Here is a 16,901-nt window from a genome sequence, read left to right as displayed (position 1 = left end):
ATTCATATAGTCGACTCTAAATTTTTGGGATAAAAACTTAATTTAGTTGAGTTGAATTGAATTTATTTCTATCAAACAAAAATATTATTCAACTTGTGTTAAGTTTAATCATGGGATTAAGCAATATGAATATTTAAAATTATATAAACTACAGAGCATTAATAAAACTAAAATAAGTTGATATATATTTCTTTGATAAAATAATTAAAACATTTTTCATTTTATAAAGATAAGGACGTTATAATTAAAATTTGAAATATAAAGTTTAAATAATTAATTTTAATAAATTATAAGGAGCTGACAGTAATTTATCCAAATAAAAATGAGAGAAATAAAAAATAAGAATAGCAGTTGAAGAAGAAACCGAATAATCATCGTGGAGGGCAGGGGGTGGGTGACTTGGTTTTGCTATTCTACGTTCTTGTGAAACTCAATATTTTATCTATTTATTTATTTATTTTAATTAGTTACTAATAATTTAATATAATTATTTAAAAAAAATATTTTATTAGATGGTCTGCTTATTTATTTTATATATATAGATATATATTATTTTTAAAATTAAATATATATCTGTAATCTGAACAATTAAATTCAATAATAATTTTTATTTCATTCTACACCTAATGAAACTCTTGAAATATATATATTCTAATAATATCTTTCTGATAAACTGTGCTCTCAAAGCCTGTTTATCACCTCATTTTATATCAAATGCTCTCAACAAATATTTTCACCTCATTTGATGTGCGCAGATAATTTCTAAATTTTTGTTTTTTTATTCATCACATTTGATTATGTTTTCAAGGTAAAAATTCTCGTTCTTTGTTCAATAATAGGTGAATTTAATTTTATATTCTTTCCTTGATTTGTTACAGCTACTCTAAATTTTTTTTTATTATTATTAGTATTAAATTGGGTTGATCATGGTTACTGTTAGACAATAACTTATTTATATATATATATATATATATATATATATATATATATATATATATATATATATATATATATATATTAAAGTTATTTAATTTTATTATTATTTGATATTTTTCTTTTATATTTTGGATGTGTAGGAGATTCGAATATTCACTCTGTCAGTTAAAATTATCTCTCTTTCATTGAAAATAACTATTGTCTTGGAGATTCCAGGTGAATGGTAATTATAGTATATGACACCGTTTTAGTCCATTTTAAAATTTCTTAGCATTAAATTTGTTATTAAATGAAATTTTAAATCAGTATTTTAATAATTATTTTACATGTAAGTTTCTAGAGTTTTATTTTATTATTGAATTTTATTCTGATTTTGATTAAATAATTGATTTTGTCAATTATCTCTGCATTAGAGCCATTAGGATTTAGAGAACAAGCCTTTAATATCTTTATATTGATTGATATCTGACTATAAAATTTATCGATGTGTTACACTGAATTGATTTGATCTTATTGACTCTCTGGAATTATTGAAATAAACTATTGGAATTGTACTATCAGTTATTATTTGCTATCTAAAATTTTTTTGTTGATTTTGATTGATTTGTACAAATTGATTTTCTGTTTTGAATTGGTATCTGTGCCCAGTATCTGTATCTGCATCTGTTATCTGGCCCCACCGTGTGGACAACCACGGTATTACGTTGCATTGTTGAGTCATGCATCATTGGAATTTATGATTTGCATTACTGTCATATGCATTGATATCTATAAAGGAGGAGGAAGGTATCTAATATCTGGTAGCGCATTTACCATCTGGCCTTTGGTAATGTGGGGTATCATCATCTTGGTGTATTGTACTATAAAATTTTTTTTTAAAGAACTTCTTTTATATATATTTTATGGAATTATTTTGTTAATGATTTTGATAACATGAGCATGATTTTATTGAATAGAAAATTTATTGTGAAATTAATCAAGCGTCTGCTTATTTCTATTCAATTGTGTGCTATAATTATCATTCACTGAGCATTAGCTCAAACCACGTTTTTTCTGTCTGTTGTCTGTTTCAGATCAGTAGAATTCTACAGATAATTCAAATATTCAGTTCATTTTCTGGAGAAGGACAATCTTTGATTTGTTCTCATAGTATGTCGGAATTCATATTTCCTCGGGCTAATAATTAGTTTAGTTTATTGAATAGTTTAAGTTTTCATTTGAAATCTCTAGAGACTCCGCAGTTTACTTATGGGATATTTATGATGCTTATTCAGTATTTTGTTTATTTGGATTTTGTTTTTTTTTATTAGTAAGTGACAATATATTCATTCAAGATACTCTGATAAGGCTTGCATGATTTAAGAATATTTAAATTATATCCAGGTCAAGACATAATATTTTGGGTCATGACAAAGTTGGTATTAGAGTCCGATTTAGGTTTAGTAAACTTGCGAAGTATAGGATCCTTAACGTCTTTTCAGTTTATCATTGCTTTAGATATCTGCATCCTTCGTACTTTTTTTTCACCTATCTTGATTTGGCTCACATCTTTAGATTTAATGCTTGTTTATTAAAATGAATAGATGCCTGGGTTAGTTAAACGTAAGAGGAGAGCTAGGGCCAAGGGTCTTAATGGTGCAAACCTTAATTTAACAAGGGAGGTACCATCTCAAACTATTAATCAGACATCTGAACAGATGCCTACGGTTAAGACTGGGGTACAACCATTCCAATTAGCTACTACAGCTCAAGCACCTAGAGCTGATCAGGTTACTATGGCAGATTTGACAGCGGGATTGCATGCAATGAATCATGTTGTTAATACTATAACTGAGTACCTTACAACTCAACAACAGCAACCTGTGGTTGGCCCTATTTCATCACCAGCTCAGGATAGGGCTCGATTCCTTGACTCTACAGACTTTCTCAAGCTAAAACTAAAGGAGTTCACTGGAGAGAATACATTAGCTGATCCCTTAGATTTTCTAGATGACATAGAGACGTGTTATGACACTATGGGTTGCAGTAGTGCCAGGATGGTGATGTTGGCAGGAAATCAGCTTAAGGGAGTTGCTTGTGAGTGGTATCTCTCTAAGAAGAATGGGCAACCTAAAGGTTCTATCCTCTGGCCTGAGTTTCACTCTCTCTTCTTAGAGCGATTTCTCCCTCCTAATGTTCAAGAGGCTAAGGCCTTGGAGTTTGAAACCTTGAAGCAAGGCAACATGATAGTTACAGAGTATGAGCTGAAGTTTACCAAATTATCCCACTTTGGTAAACACTTGATTCCAAATGAGGAGAAGAAGGCTCGCAAGTTTAAAAGGGGCTTACGAGGTAGGCTGATTGATCATGTAGCTCCTTTATGACTACCTAAATATGAGGAGGTGGTTGATCGAGCTAAACAGATGGAGATATATGATGATGAACGTTGGGCTCGTGAGCAACGCAAGCGGTTTAAGAAAGATAGTCAAGGTAATCAGTTTAATAGAGGACAAAGTCATCAGGGTTTTTATCAAGGTAATAAGCAAGGTTCTCAGTCTGCAGTTGGCAATAGGGCACATCAATCTGGAATTGGTCAGGGACGTGAGCAGAGGACTCGTGCAGGGAATGCTCGGTATAATCAAAATTAGCACTGGGCCTGTTACCACTCCTTGTCAGCATTGTGATAAGCCACATAAGGGCACTTGTCATTGGGTCATTGAAGCATGCTTTGGTTATGGATAGCTAGGACACCGTAGACGGGACTATCCTACTAGTGGGACAACTCAGGGTGCTAGTCAGGCAGCACATTCTACTCCCTCTCAGGTTCAGCCAATTTCACAGTATAGTGGTAGAAAGGGTGGTAGAGGTTCTGGTGGTAGAGGATCTACTCAAACTCAGGGATAAACATCTGGTGGTAAAAGGTCAAGCCAGGGTTTTTGCTTTGACTTAGGAGGATGCTCAGGCATCTAATGCAGTAGTGACAGGTAAACTTCCTATTTGCTCATTTGATGCTAGAGTACTATTTGATCCTAGTTCTAGTCATTCCTTTGTTTCTCCATACTTTTTCATGAGATTTAGTATACCACCTACTTTGTTATAATATCCTTTATCTGTTTCAACACCTATGGGGAATGCAATAGACACTGATATGGTGTATAGGGGATGTATAGTTCACATTGGAGATAGGGAATTAGCTACAAATCTTGTTTCTTTGAATATGTTTGAGTTTGATGTGATTTTAAGCATGGATTGGTTAGCCACTTATCACGTTTCATTGAATTGTCATGATTTTAAGCATGCAGGTTTGGAGAATGTTGCAGTGGTTAAGGAGTTTCCTGATGTGTTTCCAGCAGATTTATCAGGTTTACCCTCGGAGCAAGAGGCAGAGTTTGGTATAAACTTAGTTCTTGGAACTGAACCCATATCTATGCCACCTTATTGTATCAGCACATATTCGCCCTAGTGTTTCTCCATGGGGTGCTCCTGTGTTATTTGTGCGGAAGAAGGATGGGTCTTTGAGAATGTGCATTGATTATAGGCAATTGAATAAGGTGACTGTGCGTAATAAGTATCCTCTTCCACGTATAGATGACCTGTTTGACCAACTTCAAGGTGCAAAGTGTTTTTCCAAGATTAATCTTCGATCTAAGTATCATCAATTGAGGGTCAAGAAAGAAGACATACTCAAGATGACCTTTAGGACTAGGTATGGACACTATGAATTTTTTGTAATGTCTTTTGGTCTTACCAATGCTCCAGCCGCTTTTATGGATCTCATGAATATAGTTTTCAAGCCTTTCTTAGATCAATTTATTATAGTGTTCATCGATGACATTCTAGTGTACTCAAAGAGTAAAGAGGAGTATGAGCAGCATTTGAGAATTGTCCTTCAGACTTTACGAGAACACAAGCTATATGCCAAGTTCTCAAAATGTGAGTTCTGGTTAGATAGTGTGGCTTTCCTAGGTCTTACAGTGTCTAAGGATGGGGTGTGTATTGATAAAAAGAAAGTTGAGGCAGTGCTTCATTGGCCTAGACCAACAATTGTGTCAGAGATTTGTAGTTTCTTGGGTTTAGCAGGGTATTATAGACAGTTTGTTCAAAACTTCTCTCGTATTGCAGTACCTTTAACTAAGTTGACACAGAAGAATGTGAAATTTCAATGGTCTGAGGCTTGTGAAAAAAGTTTTCAAGAGCTTAAGACTCATTTGACTACAACACCAGTGTTAGATCTTGCGTCTGGATCAAGGGGTTATGCAGTGTATTGTGATGCTTCTAGGATTGGTTTAGGATGTGTTTTGATGCAGTATGGACGGACTATTGCATATGCTTCTCGTCAGTTAAAAAGGCACGAGCAGAATTATCCAACTCATGATTTGGAAATAGCTACAGTAATTTTTGCTTTAAAAATCTGGAGGTACTATCTGTATGATGAGACTTGTGAAATCTTTACTGACCACAAAAGTCTCAAATACATCTTTAACCAACGTGATGGTTGTCGAATCCACCATAAATTAAATTAACTAAAATCACCAATTATGAAATATTTTCTGCAATAAGAGGTAAATCCAGGTTGAATTCTAGAGACTAAATTTTTAAAATTCGTGCATTTGTGTAATGGAAAAAAGAAACAAAGGTTGAGGGGGGGAGGGGGGGTTAGTTCGCAATCCAAAAAAGAACTCAATAATCCAAAATTAAGATCTAAAAATAAGAAACTCTCCAATTAAAAAAACTTCAGTCTAAGGTAATTCTCATTCCAATGTATTGATTCGATTATAGACAAAAGAAATACAATTATATCTTATTGAATACTTAACGTAGATTTACAAAACAGCGAGGTAAACCCCTGACTTCCCTATACTCATCAATTCAAGCACAGCACTCTTATTGACTCTAATTATTAACTGAGTTGGTATTAAGCAATCCTCATCAAATTAATAACTGTTTTAAGAAAAGGAAATAGTTAAGCTGAACAACAATTTATGAAGCATAAATCATTTAATCTACCCTATTGTTTCCTTAGGTTATTATCAAAAACTTGGATCATAATCAATAAAACCTAATTACTACTCATGTTCAATCTTACACAATAATTACGGATTATGAAGATGAACTAGCAATTGATGAAATCAAACAATTAACTAATAGGCCTTTTTAGCAAATCATTTAACAGATCAAAAATAATTAAATAAGAAAATAATAGATATTCAAAAAGACATAAATTAAATTAAGAACCTGATCTCACAAATCACACATAAGAACTTGAATCTCTTAAACTGAATTAAAAACTTAGCCATTCATGTTCATGGCTTACAGAAAAATAAAGGAAAAATAAAGAAGAAATCTAAAAAGAGAATGGGAACAAAGGTCTTCTATGGAGAACGAAGGTCTGAATTGGGATACTTTCAGCTGCTGCTCAAAGACGTATTTATAATAAAAAACCTAATCCCAAAGATAGGAACCAAACTAGGAAAAGTTTTGAAATTCAAAAGACAGATTTTCAGCCTGCATTCACGTCTTTGAAATCAAGGCCGATTTTTAGCGACTTTCTTTCCGAATCTGCCTCTGCCCTCTTTAGGAAAGTTGTACTCTATTTCTTAGCTTTCCAACGGGTACTCATTTGCCCAAATCTGAGATCTATAGCCCAAGTTATGGCCTAAAAACCAAGACTGGTTCAGACAAATAGTCCAGCTCATAGTGACAACTTCATTGTCATTTTTTACAATTAAAATGGCCTCATCTCGCATCCAGCCCTTCATTGAAGTTGTAGAGGTGGCTCTTAAGGTTCAATTGGGCTTAGGCTTGCTTCACTTGGACGTTTGAAACTCTAGATACAAAACAAATACTAAAATTGGTCGTGATACATCAAGTCTGGGCTTTTGCAATAGATCCATAGCTCATTTTGTCAACCTTGGAGACTGATTTGAGCTTTGGTCCCTCTTTATCATTCGAAGTGCTCTATCTTAGCTTTTCAATGGATTAAACAGGACTCAATTTGGAGACCCACAACTTTAGAAACACCTGAAAAATAAAGCAAAGGTTAAATATTGAAAATTTCTCCATTTAACACAATTATTTCACAACTATCTAAAAATATGCCTAAATGATAAATATATTTTAACCAACTGAATTAAACATAAAAACACACTAAAAATACTAAATGTGATGGGAGTAAAATTAATAAATTATGCACTTATCAAATTCCCCCATACTTATTCCATACTTGTCCTCAAGCATGACTTAAACTCTCAATAAACTCCATTTAGAAGTTTCTTAACTTCACCCTATCACAATATTCTCTAACAAAAGATTAAAAGTTTGAAAGAAGAAGCAAGTAAGGTAATAACCATCACAACAAATTCCATCAATACCATACCAATATATCAACAATTTTCCAACACAAAATAAAAGGCTTGAAATCAATTAAGCTCACACAATTAAAGTTTCATAAAATTTTAAGTCAATACACACCAAAACACAAGGCTAATTTTATTAAGGCACAATAATTATAGCTCTTTGCAAATCTTAGGGGAGATAGAAATGCCCTTTTTTTATATATTTGAAATTGGTACTTCTCTCTTGTTACAGTTACTTTTTTTTTATTATATTTCAACCGTTACCTTCAGAAAAGTACCTTGCTCACATCCTAGCTAACTTTTGGCTTGAGAATCAATATGGGGTTCATTAAGACCCCTGGTTAGTTTGCTTAACTAAAATAGCGGAGCAATTTTCAAATTCAACTTTTTATTTCCCCCAATTTATACATCTACATATTATAATTTGCCCTGATAGATTAAACAAAGTTTTGAAATATGCATGACACTAGTTTAAAGCACACATAACTAATTATTTCACCATTAAATCAAGCCTAAATGATTTATGCAGGAAAAAATTACTCTATGGTATGGAGAAGAAGGAAAATCCATCATTAAAGTTACTATTACCTTGCCTAAAATTTCAAAAATTCAATCTAAAATAGAAAAGTCATTTCAAGGACAAAGCACTTCTCTCGGAGAAATAATATAGAATCATGAATTAAGCTTATAAGAATTTTTATTTTTTATTTTTTATTATTTATTATTTATTATTTTATTTTATTTAATTAATAAAAAAGATTGCAGCAACAGTTTTCTCCTCCCCTACACTTAAAACTTACATTGTCCCCAGTGTAAAATCCAAATGCAAAAGAAAAGAAAAAAAAATGCTAGAAAATAAAATAAAATAAGGGAAAGAAAACAAATCTTATTATGGCTAACAAGCCACCCATGGGTTACCTCCCAAGTAGCGCCTTTATTTAACATCGTTAACTCGATATAGCAAAGCTCCTTAATCCACTGAATGCTCCTGAAACCCCTCATAAAATGGCTTGAGTTCATGACCGTTGACCTTAAACACTTTGTTAGTTTCTAAACTTTGAATTTCAACTGCACCATAAGGAAACACATTAGTAACAACACAGGGTCCAATCCAACGAGAACGCAACTTACAAGGCATCAGCTTCAATATGGAATTATACAATAAAACTTTTTGTCCAATCACAAACTGCTTCCTTATTTTATCATGGAATGCCTTTGTCTTTTCTTTATAGATCCTAGAATTCTCATAAGCCTTAAGGCGAATTTCCTCTAATCCATGCAATTGTAATTTTCTTTCTAACTCATCCTCAAAAACATCCTGCACAAATGTATCACCAACATTAATATAAAAGACAGAATGATCATCAACAGGATACTTCATGGCATCAAAGTTATTAAATTTGACAGTCTCTCTATCAAACTCTACAGTTAAGGTACCCTCATCCACATCAATTTTTGTCTTGGCAGTTTTTAGGAAAGGTCTTCCAAACAAAATCAAAGCTGACTTTGATGTGGGAACACTATTCTCCATATCCAGAATGTAAAAATTTGCAGGAAAAATCAATCCTCCAACCTGCACCAATACATCCTCAACTACTCCCAATGGGTAAGCATTAGAACGATCAGCTAAATGAATAATGACACTAGTTTCTTTTAAAGGACCCAATTTTAAAGTTTAAAAAACTGAATTTGACATAACATTAATAGATGCTCCTAAATCTGCCATTGCACTTTTAAATCTAGAATCACCTATTTTGCAAGGAATAGAAAACGAACTTGGATCCTTATACTTAGGGGGTATTTTTCACTGAATTAATGCCGACACATTTTCCCCCACACTGATCTTCTCATTATTTCTCAATTTGCGCTTTGTAGTGCATAATTCCTTAAGGAATTTAGCATACTTGAAAACTTGTTTGATCGCATCAAGTAAAGGTATATTCACCTCCACCTTCCTGAAAGTCTCCAAAATTTCTTTCTCTTGTTCTTCTTTCTTATTTTTAGCTAACCTGCATGGGAATGGAGGAAGAATAGAATTATTAACCTTATTCAGTTTAGGTTCAGTATTTACCTCAACTTTAGAAACTTTTTCTCCTTGCTTCTTCTTTTTCGTTGACTCATGTGGAGTCTGATTATCAACTTTTTTCCCACTCCGCAACAGTATTGTACTTGCATTTTCTCTAGGGTTTATGACTGTTTGTGATGGAAGCTTTCCAAAACCTTGAGCTTTAAGCTTGCTCACAGATGAAGCTAACTGACCAATCTGCCTATCTATGTTTTGAATGCTATTTCTGGTCTCCTGTTGAAACTGTTGTGTATTGTTAGCCAAAGCCTTAATAATTTCATCAAATGACATAACTTGATTTGAGGGAGGCGGAGGTGGAGGTGGTTGATTCACTTGTGGTCTTTGCTGCTAGTATCGATTTTGCACTGGTTGATTCCCATAACTCAGATTGGGATGATCTCGCCATCCTGGATTATAAGTATTCAAATAGGGATCATACCTGTATTATGGCTGTCCATAATATCCTACTGCATTAGCATGTTGCATTGATTCATCCTCTTGTAACACAGGACACATGTCAGTAGCATGACTCAAACCTAACAAATTCCACATACCTTAACAGTTTGCATGTTCCCTACGGCCAACTGCCTCACCAAAGAAGTTAAATCAGAAATTTGTTTCTCAAGGTTAAATGTACTTACCTTATTAACCTTCATAGGTGTGTGATCCATTCTCATTTCAAACTATTGAGAATTTACTGCCATGTTAGCAATCAGCCTCCTTGCCTATTCTGGTGTCTTATCAACCAAACCTCCTCCACTAGCAGCATCTATCATACTACGGTCCATTGGTAGAAGTCCCTCATAGAAATACTGAATCAACAGCTGCTTACTTATTTGATGATGGGGATAGCTTGCACACAGCTTCTTAAATCGCTCCCAGTACTCATACAAGCTCTCTCCATTGTACTGCTGGATTCCACAAATTTCTTTTCTTATGTTGGCAGCACGGGAAGCAGGAAAATACTTCTCCATAAATATCTGCTTCATCCCACTTCATGAGTTGACAGATCCAGAAGGAAGGTAATATAATAAATCCTTAGCTGTGCCTTTCAGTGAGAAGGGAAAAGCTCGAAGCTTGATTTGATCCTCTGAAACTCCTTGAGGTTTCATACTGGAACACACAACATGAAATTCCTTTAGATGCTTATATGGATTCTCTCCTGCAAGACCATGAAATTTAGGCAACAAATGGATTAGTCCAGATTTCAACTCAAAAGCAACATTTAAAGCAAGGTATTGGATACACAAAGGCTATTGGTTTAGATCAGGAGCAACCAACTCTTTCAAAGTTCTAGCAGCCATGGTTTCGTTTTCGAAATTTGAATCCAAATCCGAATATGAACTTAACTCCCTTGGAGATTGGACTCCTTCAGATGTACTTGGAATCTGTTTAGCCTGCTTAGCCAATTTTCTCAACTGTTTAGCTATTTTTTCTAATTGTTTAGCTATTTTTTCTACTTCTGGATCAAAGAACAACTCACCAAATTGAGAAGTTCTTGTCATAAACAAAAAAAAGATCAAAGTAAAAATAGAAAAATGCCTCAAAACCCTAGAAAAGAATAGAATTTGGCCTCAAGAGGGTGGGGCCAATGAATTTTATTCATTGGTTTTGATCAGAACGTTGTTTCCTTCAAAATAGGTATAGACCGCCCTCCAAATTCAACAAAAAATCTATCAATGAATAGTAACACCGTAATTTTTTTTCGAAAACCTGAAAATAGCAACACTAAACAAACAAAATTAATAACATAATACCCTAACAAAAAAAAAACACAAAATCCAATAAATTTCAGTTTCCGGCAACGGCGCCAAAATTCTTGATGGTTGTCGAATCTACCAGTAATTAAATTAACTAAAATCACCAATTATGAAATATTTTCTGTAGTAAGTGGTAAATCCAGGTCGAACCCTAGAGACTAAATTATTAAATTTCGTGCACTTGTGTAATGGAAAAAAGAAACAAAGGTTTGGGGGGGGGGGGGTAATTCGCAATCCAAAGAAGAACTCAATAATCCAAAATTAAGATATAAAAATAAGAAACTCTCGAATTAAACAAACTTCAGTCCAAGGTAATTCTCATTCCAATGCATTGATTAGATCATAGATAAAAAAAAATACAATTATATCTTATTGAATACTTAACGTAGATTTATCAAACAGCGAGGTAAACCCCTCACTTCCCTATACTCATCAATTCGAGCCCAACACTCTTATTGACTCTAATTATTAACTGAGTTGATATTAAGCAATCTTCATCAAATTAATAACTGCTTTAAGAAAAGGAAATAGTTAAGCTGAATAACAATTTATGAAGCATAAATCATTTAATCTACCCTATTGTTTCCTTAGGTTATTATTGAAAACTTGGATCATAATCAATAAAACCTAATTGCTACTCATATTCAATATTATAGAACAATTACAGATTGTGAAGATGAACTAGCAATTGATCAAATCAAACAATTAACTAATAGGCCTTTTTAGCAAATCATTCAACAAATAAAAAACAATTAAATTAGAAAATAATAGATATTCAAAAAGACATAAATTAAATTAAGAACCTGATCTCACAAATCACACAAAAGAACTTGAATCCCTTGAACTGAATTAAAAACTTAGCCACTCATGTTCATGACTTACAGAAAAATAAACGAAAAATAAAAAATAAATCTAAAAAGAGAATGGGAACAAAGGTCTTCTATGGAGAACGAATGTCTGAATTGGGATACTCTTAGCTGCTACCTAAAGACGTATTTATAATTAAAAACATAATCCCAAAGATAGGAACCAAACTAGGAAAAGTTTTAAAATTTAAAAAATAGATTTTCAGTCTGCATTCATGTCTCTAAAATCAAGGCTGATTTTTAGCGACTTTCTTTCCGAATCTGTCTCTGCCCTCTTCAGGAAAGTTGTAGCCCTATTTCTTAGCTTTCCAACGGGTACTCATTTGCCTAAATCTGAGGTCTACAGCCCAAGTTATGGCCTAAAAATCAAGACTGGTTCAGACAGACGGTCCAGCTTATAGTGATGGTGATGACTTCATTGCCATTTTTAACAATTAAAATGGTCTCATCTCTCATCTAGCCCCTCATAGAAGTTGTAGAGGTGGTTCTTAAGGTTCAATTGGGCTTGGGATTGCTTCATTTGGACATCTGAAACTCCGGATACAAAATAAATACTAAAACTGGTCGTGACACATCAAGTATGGGCTTTTGCAATAGATCCATAGCTCATTTTGTCAACCTTGGAGACTGATTTGGGCTTTGGTCCCTCTTTATCATTTGAAGTGCTCTATCTTAGCTTTTCAATGGATTAAACAACACTCAATTTGGAAATCCACAACTTTAGAAACACCTGAAAAATAAAGTAAAGGTCAAATGTTGAAAATTTCTCCATTTAACACAATTATTCCACAACTTTTTAAAAATATGCCTAAATGATAAATATATTTTAACCAACTGAATTAAACATAAAAACATACTAAAAGCACTAAATGTGATAGAAGTAAAATTAATAAATTATGCACTTATCACAACGTGATCTTAATCTTAGGCAAAGGAGATGGGTAGAATTGCTAAAGGATTATGATTGCACCATACAGTATCACCCAGAAAAAGCTAATGTGGTGGCTGATGCTCTAAGTAGGAAGTCTTCTGATAGTTTAGCTCACATATCTACCAAGAGGAGGCCTCCAATTGGTGAATTACATGAGTCATTAGATTAAGGAGTAGAATTTGAAATCGTATCTGGATTATTCTTAGCACATTTTCGAGTTAGGCCTATCTTGATTGATCAAATTAAGACTGCTCAGAAGAGAGATTCTCAGTTGTGTAAGATTATAGATAGTATCCATCAAGGCCAAGCTCAAGGGTTAATGTTAGATGATGATGAAGTTCTTCGTTATGGCGCTAGACTTTGTGTCCCTAGTGTTGATGAGTTGAGAAGAGAAATCATGGAGGAGGCATACCATTTTGCTTACACAGTACACCCAGGTTCAACTAAGATATACTGTGATTTAAGGGAGCATTATTAGTGGGGTGGCATGAAGAGAGATGTTGCAGACTTTGTTGCTAAATGTTTAACTTGTCAACAAGTTAAGGCAGAGCATCAGAGACCATCTGGGTTACTTCAGCCATTGCCTATTTTCGAGTGGAAGTGGGAGCACATTGCCATGAACTTTGTTGTGGGTTTACGTAGTACACAAGGTGGTTACAATGCAATTTGGGTGATAGTGGACAGATTGACAAAATCTGCTCATTTCCTTCCTGTAAAGACTACATATAACTTTGCTAAACTTGCATAGTTGTATATAAACAAGATTGTTAGTCTTCATGGTATTCCAGTTTCCATTGTCTTTGATCGTGGTATTCAATTTACTTCTCGATTTTGGAAGAAATTTCAAGAAGCTTTGGGAACACGAGTAGACTTTAGTACTGCTTTTCACCATCAGACAGATGGATAGTCAGAAAGGACTATATAGACATTGGATGACATACTTCCTGCATGTATTATGGATTTTGGTGGCTGTTGGGATCATCATTTGCCTTTAGTGGAGTTTGCTTATAATAACAGTTATCAGGCAAGTATGGAGATGGCTCCATACGAGGCATTATATGGCCGAAAGTGTAAGTCAACAATTTGTTAGGATGAGGTTGGAGAAAAAAGGCTTACTAGACCAGAGTTGATATAGTTAACTTCAGAGAAGGTACGGTTGATTCGTAATAGACTTTTGACTGCTCAGAGTCGACAAAAAAGTTATTCTGACCCTAAGCGTAAAGATGTAGAGTTTATGGTTGGTAATCATGTATTTCTAAGAGTTTCACCTATGAAAGGAATCATGAGGTTTGGGAAGAAAGGGAAACTTAGTCCTCATTTTATTGGTCCATTTGAAATTTTAGAGAGAATTGGAGCAGTTGCTTACCATTTAGCCCTTCCACCTAGTTTTCCACATGTACATCCAGTTTTCCATATTTCTATGCTTAAGAAGTATGTAACAGATCCATCTCATGTTTTGCAATCTCAGACCATACAATTTAGGGATGATGTGTCATATGAGGAGCAACTAGTAAAGATTTTAGATCAATAAATTAAGAAACTCCGGTCTAAGGAAGTAGCTTTAGTCAAAGTCTTGTGGCATAATCACTCAAGTAGTAAGGCCACATGGGAGACAGAATCTTAAATGCGAGCCAAACATCCTCACTTATCTTATTCTTTAGATTAGAATTTTGTCTGTTTAAATTCGAGGACCGAATTTCTTTTAAAGGGAGAAGTATGTGGAAACCCAATATTTTATCTATTTATTTATTTTAATTAGCTAACAATAATTTAATATATTTATCTAAAAAAAGAAATATTTTATTAGATAGCCTACTTATTTATTATATATATATATATATTATTTTTGAAATTAAATATATATCTGTAATCTAAACAACACAATTCAATAATAACTCTTATTCAATTCTATACCTAATGGAACTATTGAAATATATATACCATAATAATCTCTTTCTGCTAAACTTTGCTCTCAAAGCCTGTTTATCACCTCCTTTTATACCAAATACTCTCAACAGGTATTTTCATAATCTTTTATTTATTGTTATATATATATATATATATATATATATATATATATATATATATATATATATATATATATATAGATGTGCGCAGAAAAATCTCTAAATTTTTACTTCTCTATTCATCACTTTCGATTATGTTTTCAAGTTAAAAATTATCATTCTTTATTCAATAATGGGTGAATTTGATTTTATTTTCTTTCATTGATTTGTTACTACTCTAGAAATTCAATTTTTTTTTCTTTGATCATTGGTATTGAATTGGGTTAATCATGATTACTGTTGGACAATAACTTATTTTTATAAAAAAAAAAAGAAAATACATAAAAGGTTTCCTTCTTTACCTATACTTGTAATATATATATATATATATATATATATATATATATATATATATATATATATTAAAGTTATTTTATTTTATTATTATTTGATATTTTTCTTTTATATTTTGGGTGTGTAGGAGATTCGAATATTCAATCTGTCAGTTAAAATTGTCTCTCTTCTATTGAAAATAACTATTGTCTTGAAGGTTTCAAGTGAGTGGTAATTATAGTATATGACACCATTTTAGTCCCTTTTAAAATTTCTTAGCATTAAATTTGTTATTAAATAAAATTTTAAATCAGTATTTTAATAATTATTTTACATGTAAATTTCTAGAGTTTTATTTTATTATTGAATTTTATTCCGATTTTGATTAAATAATTGATTTTGTCAATTATCTCTGCATTAGAGCCATTAAGATTTCGGGAACAGGCCTTTAATGTCTTTATATTGATTGATATCTGACTATAAAATTTATCTATATGTTACAATAAATTGATTTGATCTTATTGACTCTCTGGAATCATTGAAATAAACTATTGGAATTGTATTATCAGTTATTATTTGCTATCTAAAATTTTTTTATTGATTTTGATTGATTTGTACAAATTGATTTTCTATTTTGAATTGGTACCTATGCCCATATCTATATCTGTATCTATTATCTGGTCCCACCGTGTGGACTATCAAGGTATTACGTAGCATTATTGAGTCATGCATCATTGCAATTTATGATTTGCATTACTATCATATCCATTGATGTCTGTGAAGGAGGAGGAAGGTATCTAATATCTGTAGCGCGCTTACCATCTGGCCTTTGGTGATGTGGGGTATCATCACGCTGGTGTACTGTACTATACATTTTTTTTTTGAATGATTTTGATAGCATGAGTATGATTTTATTGAATAGAAAATTTATTATGAAATTAATGAAGCATCTGCCTATTCCTATTCTGTTGTGTGTTTTAATTATCATTCACTGAGCATTAGTTCAAATCACGTTTTCTCTGTCTGTTATCTATTTCAGATCGGTAGAATTCTGCAGCTGATTCAAATAGTCAGTCTATTTTCTGGAGAAGAACAATATTTAATTTATTCTCATGGTATGTCCGAATTCATGTTTCCTCAAGCTAATAATTAATTTAATTTATTAAACAATTTAAATTTTTATTTCAAAACTGTAGAGATTTTATAGTTTACTTACCAGATATTTATGATGTTAAATCAGTATTTTATTAATTTAAATTTTATTTATTTTTTAATTAATAAATAATAATATATTTATTCAAAATATTTTAATAAAATTTATATAATTTAAAAATATTTAAATTATACACCAACTACAACACAAAATTTTGGGTCCGACAATTCTTAATTTCATTTGGGTCAGGTCTATCTCTCTCTGTTTTTCTTTGATACACAATTTCAGTTCTTCACAATCTTATCTGCATTCTGGGCAGGAAGTTCATTCGTTACATTCCTCTCAGGCATCGTCTCTCACGTAATGCTAGGTTTCACAATTGTTGTTGCCATTTTGGCTTACTTCCTTCTCTTCAGTGGATTCTTCATTTCTCGGGATCGAATTCCTCCCTACTGGATATGGTTTCACTATCTCTCTCTGGTGAAATATCCATATGAAGGAGCTCTACAAAATGAG

General features: G+C 32.6%; 1 non-coding gene across 1 annotated transcript; it reads left to right on the top strand.

Annotated features, from left to right (window-relative positions):
- The first annotated feature begins 10,170 nt into the window (after nucleotides 1-10,170).
- LOC131180370 (small nucleolar RNA R71) lies at nucleotides 10,171-10,277 on the top strand. Its single transcript, XR_009149146.1, has one exon. It is a non-coding gene; the product is annotated as a small nucleolar RNA R71 (small nucleolar RNA).
- Nucleotides 10,278-16,901: the final 6,624 nt, after the last annotated feature.

The sequence above is a fragment of the Hevea brasiliensis genome, chromosome 5 (genome assembly GCF_030052815.1).
Source record: "Hevea brasiliensis isolate MT/VB/25A 57/8 chromosome 5, ASM3005281v1, whole genome shotgun sequence".
In the NCBI taxonomy this organism is placed as follows: Eukaryota; Viridiplantae; Streptophyta; class Magnoliopsida; order Malpighiales; family Euphorbiaceae; genus Hevea; species Hevea brasiliensis.
Note: the sequence above shows the minus strand (reverse complement) of the source record. Positions and strands in the feature narration are given on the sequence as shown.